This window comes from Macaca thibetana, chromosome 9, assembly GCF_024542745.1.
Source record: "Macaca thibetana thibetana isolate TM-01 chromosome 9, ASM2454274v1, whole genome shotgun sequence".
NCBI classification, from domain to species: domain Eukaryota; kingdom Metazoa; phylum Chordata; class Mammalia; order Primates; family Cercopithecidae; genus Macaca; species Macaca thibetana.
Window position 1 is genome coordinate 73,756,550 of NC_065586.1, and position 8,496 is coordinate 73,765,045.

The window sequence follows — 8,496 nt, forward strand, 5'->3', positions numbered from 1 at the left end:
TATTTGAGATAAGACATTATGACGTCTCTATTTTACTTAAAAGTATCTGAATACACCACTTTCTTCCTTAGAAAGAAAAAATAACTGTTCTTATTCCTACAAGATAAAGTCCAATCTTGTTACTGTAGTATTAAAAAAAAAGTGTTTTAAATCTGGTCCCAATTTATGTCTCTAGACACTTGCTCTCATACAGCTTATGTTCTAGCCTCACTAAATTTCTCACTGTTTTTGGTTTATATCATAAACTATTTTTTTCCTACTCAAAATGCCCCACCCTATGTTCTCCATATAACTATTAAAATTTATACCATACATATGTACACATTTACATGTCCATACTCATCAAAGCAATATTGTATAATTCTAATGGTGGCAATGGTTATTAAAAATATATAAAATGTAAACTTGAAGGATATATACCCACCATGGAGAAAAGGCATTGGGAGTCAAACTGTGAGAGGTTGTCAAAGGGGACTTGACTGTAAGTGTGCTACATCTTTTTTTTTTTTTTTTTAAAAACAGTTGGCAGAACTAGCTGAGGTTTTATTTTGGACCAAAAAATAAAAATAAAAATAAGCAATTGAATTATTTTGTAGCTGGAGGCATGGGCAAGCGGGGTCCCCAGGCAGTAAACTCCCCCGCGGGTGGGCTGAGGGCTAGGGCTGAGCCTCAGGTGGGTCTCCGGTTCCCTGTGCTCCCCTGCACAGTGGCCTCCCTCCCAGGCTCTGGGGCAGCGCAGAAAGGGTAAGCTGAGAGGGGCTGCCGCAGCTGTCACTTGGACAGAACGTCAGAGGACTCGGACACCAGCTTCCCATCGCGGGTCTCGATCTTCTTCACAACGACGGCTGAAGGAGCTAGAGCCCGCGCCAGGGCCAAAGCTGGAGCCCAGGCAGTAGCTGAGGCCGGGGATTGTGAAGCCCCCATACGCCGAGCTCAGACCACCTGCAAAGCTGCTGGTGGTCTTCCTATGAATATTCATGTTCTGCATCCCAGACTCTAGCCGGCTCTCCTCGCCTTCCAGCAGCTTACTGCAGGTGGCGATCTCAATGTCCAGGGCCAGCTTGATGTTCATCAGCTCCTGGTACTCACGCAGCTGCCATGCCGTATCTTGCTTGGCTCGCTGCAGGGCGGCCTCCAGCTCGGACAGCTTGGCGTTGGCATCCTTGATGACCAGCTCTCCATGCTGCTCAGCATCTGCCATGGCATCCTCCAGGGAAGCCGTCTGGCCTTTGATGCCCTCAATCTCAGCCTGGAGCCCGCTGATGTTCCGGTTCATCTCAGAGATCTCAGTCTCTGTGAGCCGCAGGTCATCCCCCTGCTTCCCAGCCAACATTGCAGCTCCTCATATTTGATCTGATACATGCTCTCAGCCTCAGCTCCGCTGCAGTTGGCGAGCTCCTCGTACTGTGCCTTGACCTCAGCGATGATGCTGTCCATGTCCAGGGAGCGGCTGTTGTCCATGGACAGCACTACAGATGTGTCCGAGATCTGGGACTGCAGCTCCTGGATCTCCTCTTCATACAGCTGCCCTAGGAAGTTGATCTCATCAGTCGGTGAGACTCCAGATCTATCTTGTTCATGTTAGCTTCATCCACATCCTTCCTGATGAGGACAAATTCACTTTCCATCTCTGTACACTTATTGATCTCATCTTCATATTTGTTCTTAAAGTCCCCCTCCAACTTCAGCTTCTCCTGGCCTAGAGTCTCCAGCTGCGCCTAAGGTTGTTGAAGTAGCCCTCGAACATGTTGGGCATGTTGCTCCCAGCGGTCTTCTGCTGCAGCAGGAGGCTCCACTTGGTCTCCAACATCTTGTTCTGCTACTCCAGGAACCGTACCTTGTCTATGAAAGAGGCAAACCTGTTATTGAGGGTCTTGATCTGCTCCTTCTCCTGGGTGCTCACCACCTGGATGTTGGGGGCCACCTCCAGGACAAGGGGGCTCAGCAGGCTCTGGTTGACTGCGACTGTGGTGATGCCTCTCATGACGCAGGCCCCACCATAGCTGCTGCCCCGGCCATCGAGAAAGCTGCTACTGTCCACTCCGGAGAAGCTCAAGGAGCTGATGCGGGGCACCGGGCCCACTCGTGTAGGACCGGCTGCTGAAGGCCCGAGGGTCAGAGGTGGACATCTTGTAGGACTTCTGGGTCACCCTGATGGACATGGTGGAGGCAGGAGTGGAGGTAGGTGGGCCAAACCAGACGGCGATCCCAGAAGGAGCAGAAAAGCTGCTTCTTGGTCAAATGTGGTATATCTTTTAGAAAGAAGGAAAAGATTCTAGGAAATACAACTAAATGGTTAAACTTGTTAATTCAGGGTGTTGAGACTATGTGCTTGTGTGTATCTTTAAAATTTTTTTCTAAAAGGTGCACATCTGTAGATTGTGCTAGTTGAACCCCATCTTCCAATTTATCGGTTGATAAACGTCAGCAATTTTCTTAATTTCTTCTAGCTTGAGTTTTCTCGTCTTTAAAATGGGGATAACAATAGTGCCCACCCAAGTAGGGTTGTTGTGAGGATTAAATTTTATATATAATGTTGTATTGTTCCATATTATATATATAAAGCGCTAAAGCATTTAGTTTGGCACAGGGTACATGCCTAATACATATGAGGGATTCTCTGCTGGGACCTCCTTTGTGGCCCAAGTTCATTGTCAGTTTTGGTATATTGTGTGCCTGAATAAAACGCTTTATCTATAAGTGTTGGGTGCAATTCTATATATGTATATTAGATCAAGCTTGTTAATAGTGTGCAAATCATCCACATGCTTTTAAATTTTTCTTTGATTTTTCAACGGAAAACTGCTATGATCACCTACAATAATTGTGGATTTGTCAACTTATTCGTATAATACTGTTAATTTTATATATTTATATATTATATATTTGAGGCTATATTAACAGGTGTTTAAAAACTTAGAATTGTTATATTTTCCCTGGTTATTTTTTAAATTATTAAATGTCTACCCTTTCTTATATCACAGTGGTGTTTTTTTTTTTTTAAATTTCTTTGAGGAACTTATTTTATTAGGGCTTCTCTAGGGTTTTTCTGGTAGGTATTTGCATAATATATATTTTTCATTCTTTTACTTTCAAATTTTCCAAGGTTTTGGTTTTAGTGTCTTTTAAGTCTTGTAAAACACATGACTGAATATTTTTTTTCCAGTTTAATCATTTCTGTGTTTTAATAGGTAGGTTTTAATAGGTTTAATTACAGTTTGTGCTTCCTGATAAATTTTAGTAATTTCTATAAACTTTCTTTTTTTGTTGTTTTTTGAGATGGGATCTCTCTCTGTCATTGAGTCTGGAGAGCAGTGGTGCAATCTTGGCTCACTGAAATCTTCACCTCCTGGGTTCAAGCAATTCGCCTGCCTCAGCCTCCTGAGTAGCTGAGATTACAGGCACCTGCCACCACACCCAGCTAATTTTTGAATTTTTAGCAGAGACAAGGCTGGCCAGGCTGGTCTGGAACTCCTGACCTCAAGTGATCTGCCCACCTTGGCCTCCCAGAATTCTGGAATTACAGGAATGAGCCACCATGCCCAGCCAGCAAATATTTTTAACTTTTATTTTGGTTTCGGGGGTACATGAGCAGGTTTGCTAAATAGGTAAATTGTGTGTTGTGGGGGTTTGGTGTACAGATTTTACCAGTATATGCTTAAATATTGTCAATGCAGTTTTATTTGTATTTGTTCTATTGCATTCTCATTGTACCTCTTGAACATGAACATTCACATCTTCTATCAATTCTGGAAAGTTCTCAGATGTTATCACTTTAAATATTGCTGCTCCTTTCTTTCTCTTTGTTCTCTTATTCCTGAATGCCTATTATATGCATGTTGGACCTTGTTGCTTTATCCTCTGAGTCTCTCATCTGCTCTTAATTTTCCATCTCTGTAAGTCTGTGTGCTACATTCTAATTTCCTCAGATCTAACTTCAATTTTGCTAATTCTCTCTTCAGCTAATTTGCTGATTAATTTACCCCTCAAGGGGTTAACATTTTAATCATGTGATAAAATTAAAAACTGCCTAACTAGCAGCTGCTAGCTAGATCATGATATTCCTAACTCAAATAAAACAATGCTAACAGAATAGAAAACGTCTATATAAAGATACTTCATGTCAATGGTTAGAGCAAAACAGAAAAGACACTTTGCAACTACAAAAATGACTAAGTTTCTCACTTTTGACTAATATAAGTGACTACTGCTCTTTTGCCAGTGATACCTCTGGCCCTCCTTTAATACTCCTGATACTTATCAAGTTATTAAATCACCAAATTTCCTCCATTTCTTGACAGCATCTGATCCAGAACTGACCCCTGCTTTTTTTTTTTATTTTTATTTTTAGATGGAGTTTCGCTCTTGTCACCCAGGCTGGAGTGCAATGGCACGAACTCAGCTCACTGCAACCTCTGCCTCCAAGGTTCAAGCAATTCTCCTGCCTCAGCCTCCTGAGTAGCTGTGATTACAGGGGCCACCACCATGCCTGGCTAATTTTTGTATTTTTAGTAGAGACGGGTTTCACCATGTTTATCAGGCTGGTCTGAAACTCCTGGCTTCGTGATCTGCCTGCCTCAGCCTCCCAAAGTGCTGGAATTACAGGCATGAGCCGCAGCACCTGGCTAACTCCTGCTTACAAATAGCCAGTTCAAGTGCAAATCCCCATTGCACAATTCCTCTGGTGTGTTTTCTTTTTTGCTGCAGGAAACAAAATAAAGCTAGCTTTTTCAAATAGCTTCAAAGTGGGTTTTAATATACTATATGTTTAACTTCTAGGTGTTCTATTTGGTTTGTTTGTAATCTGACTGTTTTGTTTTTAATTTCGACTGTGTTTTCTTTTCTATATTTTCTACTCCTTCTTTTATAGCTCTAATTATTTTAAACATATTTAATTTTCCCAATCCAGGTCTATCCAACACTTGTATTGATTGAAGTTGTGGGACATAATTCTACTATTTACTATTTGCTAATTTTTGTTCAAAAACAGATTATTTCTGTGTGTTTTACAATTTTCCATTGTAATCCCATTTCGTTTTGAAACTATGTCCTTCCTTAGTGAATCTGTGTTTGCCTCTGCTAGGTGTACCAAGTATAGTACCATTCCAGCACCAACTATTTTAAAGTCTGTTTATTTTTTCAGTGATATTTTACATAGAATGCAATTCACTCTTTATGTATGAGGAGATTTAATAAATATGTACATTTGTGTAACCATCCCCACAGTCAAGATACTGAAAATTTCTGGCCAGGTGCAGTGGCTCACACCCGTAATCCCAGCACTTTCAGAGACCGAGGTGGGCGGATCATGAGGTCAAGAGATCAAGACCATCCTGGCCAACATGGTGAAACCCCGTCTCTACTAAAAGTACAAAAATTAGCTGGATGTGGTGGTGCACACCTGTAGTCCCAGCTACTCAGGAGGCTGAGGCAGGAGAATTGCTTGACCCAGGAGGCGGAGGTGGCAGTGAGCTGAGATTATGCCACTGTACTCCAGCCTGATGACAGAGCAAGACTCCATCTCAAAAAAAAAAAAAAAAAAAAAAGATATTGAACATTTCTGTCACCCAGAGTTTCCATTTCAGGTCAACCTTCAAAATAAGATGCCATCTTGGAAAATTCTGGACCATGTAGGTAGTACGAAGTATGTATGTGAACTGTCTAACTTCATCAGGCTTAGGTCTGGGTTATAATTTTCTAAAGAGACATTTTTTAAAAAAGAAACAAAACTCTGAATTCTGTTTAAGGCAAACAAGCTTCATTGTTTTCTACCTGTTTGTTGGTATGGAGATTTTTCCCTCTAGTTCAGCCTTTTGGTGTGGGTGTAGCTTTTTGATGGTTCCAGCATTCCGCGTATGTCTTAGTTAAATCTTCTTTTCTTGTATGTCTCCAAGGCCTCAAGTTCTCCTCTTGATGGACATTAAACTAAAACTCCATGTTTAATAAAACCCACAATGCTGTTACCCAAGTGTCTTTTTTTTTTTTAAAGATGGAGTGGCACGATCTTGGCTCACTGCAGCTTTCGCCTCCTGGGTTCAAGCAATTCTCCTGCCTCAGCCTCCCAAGTAGCTAGAACTACAAGTGCATGCTACCACACCTGGCTAATTTTTGTATTTTTAGTAGATACGAGGTTTCGCCATATTGGTCAGGTTGGTCTCGAACTCCTGATCTCAGGCGATCCACCCGCCTCGGCCTCCCAAAGTGCTGAGATTACAGGCATGAGCCACTGTGCCCAACCCTGTTGCCCAAGTTTTAGCTGCCAGGTTTACATCTTTGGTTTTTGGTTATCTCTTCCCCTTTTTTCATACATACATTTTAATGACATATAATGTATATACAGAAAGGTACACCAATCATAAGTATAGAGCTCAACATCTTTTCATGGGGAAACATTCCTATGCGACAAGAACTCAGCTAAAGAAAAAGAACATTACTAGAAACCTGATAGGATTCTTCCAATCACTCCGTTCTTCCAACAAGAATCATTATTCAGACATCTAACACCATAGATGAACTTTGCTTATTTTTGAACTGCATATAAATGCAATTATATGGCATATACTCTTTTGTGTCTGGCTTCCTTTGCTTATAATTATGTTTGTAAGACTCATTCATGTTGTTTCATGTAGCCACAGTTTGTTCATTCTCATTACTGTTATTATTCCATTGAACAAATGCAACAGGATTTATATTATAGGTGGACATTTGGGTTGTTTCATTTTCCTCTTTGCTACTGGAGCCTGGGATTTCTCTTTACTTTCTTTGAGCTCTGCTGTGTATTGAATAGGATTAAAGCAGCATTTCCTGGTCAGCAATTCTAGATGTTCTGTGTCAGGGAAAGTTTTAGATATTACTGACTGCCAAAGCTCCAGACCCATAAATCATATGTATTTTGTTTTGTTTTGTTTTTTTGAGATCGAGTTTCACTCTTGTTGCCCAGGCTGGAGTGCAGGGGCGCAATCTCAGCTCACCGCAACCTCTACCTCCTGGGTTCAAGCGATTGTCCTGCCTCAGCCTCCTGAGTAGCTGGGATTACAGGCATGCACCACCACACCCGGCTTATTTTGTATTTTTAGTAGAGATGGGGTTTCCCATGTTGGCCAGGCTGGTCTCAAACTCCTGACCTCAGGTGATCTGCCTGTCTTAGCCTCCCAAAGTGCTGAGATTACAGGTGTGAGCCACTACCCCCAGTCTGCTATTCTTACTTCTCAAATGATTTACTCTAGCTGATGGCTTATTTCTTTAAACTGTCATCTGTATTTGATTCCTGTGAACCAATAATAAGTGAATAAAAACAGGAGCACAGGGATGAGATATGTAATTAATTTTGTAGTCATGATCTCTTGCCGAGTTGAGATGTTGCATGTGCAAGGCTAGTTTAATGTTAACAAGTGTAAAATATTGAAAATGCATGTTGTAGAAACAGAGTGGCTGGGCTGGGCACGGTGGCTCATGTCTGTAATCCCCCCACTTTGGGAGGCTGAAGTGGATGGACCACCTGAGGTCAGGAGTTCAAGACCAGCCTGGCTAACATGGTGAAACCTGGTCTCTACTAAAAATACAAAAAACTAGCCAGGTGTGGTGGCTGGCGCCTGTAGTCCCAACTACTCTGGAGGCTGAGGCAGGAGAATTGCTTGAACCCAGGAGGCGGAGGTTGCAGTGAGCAGAGATTGTGCCACTGCACTCCAGCCTGGGCGATAGAGCGAAACTCAGTTTCCAAAAGAAAAAAAAAAAAAAAAATAGAGTGGCTAAAGAGAGCAATAGTATAAAGTGTGGATATGGTTGTTTGGGCCCAGGATCTCTTGTCTAATTGACACTGAGAAGATGAAATGAGAAGCAAATTCTCTTGATGACTCAGTGGTATCTAATCAATGTGTAACCACTCCAAAATGGGGCTGTCTTTTATACCAGTAGCCCAGTGGTTTCAAACTGGAGGCAATTTTGCGGCCCAGGGGATATTTGGCAATGTCTGAAGACATTTTTGGCTGGCATACTACTGGAATTTACTAGGTAGAGGCTAGGGATGCTGCTAAACATCCGACAATGCACAGGACAGCTCCCTACAACAAAAAAATTACCCAGTCTCAAATGTCAGTGTTCAGAAATGCCTTGCTAGACCTAGGCAAAGCTTCTAAATTAAAGGTGTAATTAAATAAATAAACTATCAACTACTTTTCAAGAAATGATAGCCCTAGGCTGGGCACAGTGGCTCTGGCCTGTCATCCCAACACTTTGAGAGTCCAAGGCAGGAGGATCACTTGAGGCCAGGAGTGCAAGGCCAGGAATTCAAGATGAGACTGGTCAACACAGAGAAACCTAGTTTCTTAAAAAAAAAAAAAAAAAAAAAAAAAAAAAAAAAAAAAAAGAAGGAGAAATGATAGCGCTACATGGACACATTCTTCTATATTTCTATCCAAATTCGGACACTCTGTGACATCCCGCTCATACTCGGCTCACCCTAATTCTTTTCAAAACTGTAATGGTGAGTCCTGCAAC

The 8,496-nt window shown here is 41.9% G+C and overlaps 1 pseudogene; it reads right to left on the bottom strand.

Annotated features, from left to right (window-relative positions):
* Window positions 1-654: 654 nt before the first annotated feature.
* Window positions 655-2,177, bottom strand: LOC126962158 (keratin, type II cytoskeletal 8-like; annotated as a pseudogene).
* Between the last annotated feature and the right edge of the window lie 6,319 nt (window positions 2,178-8,496).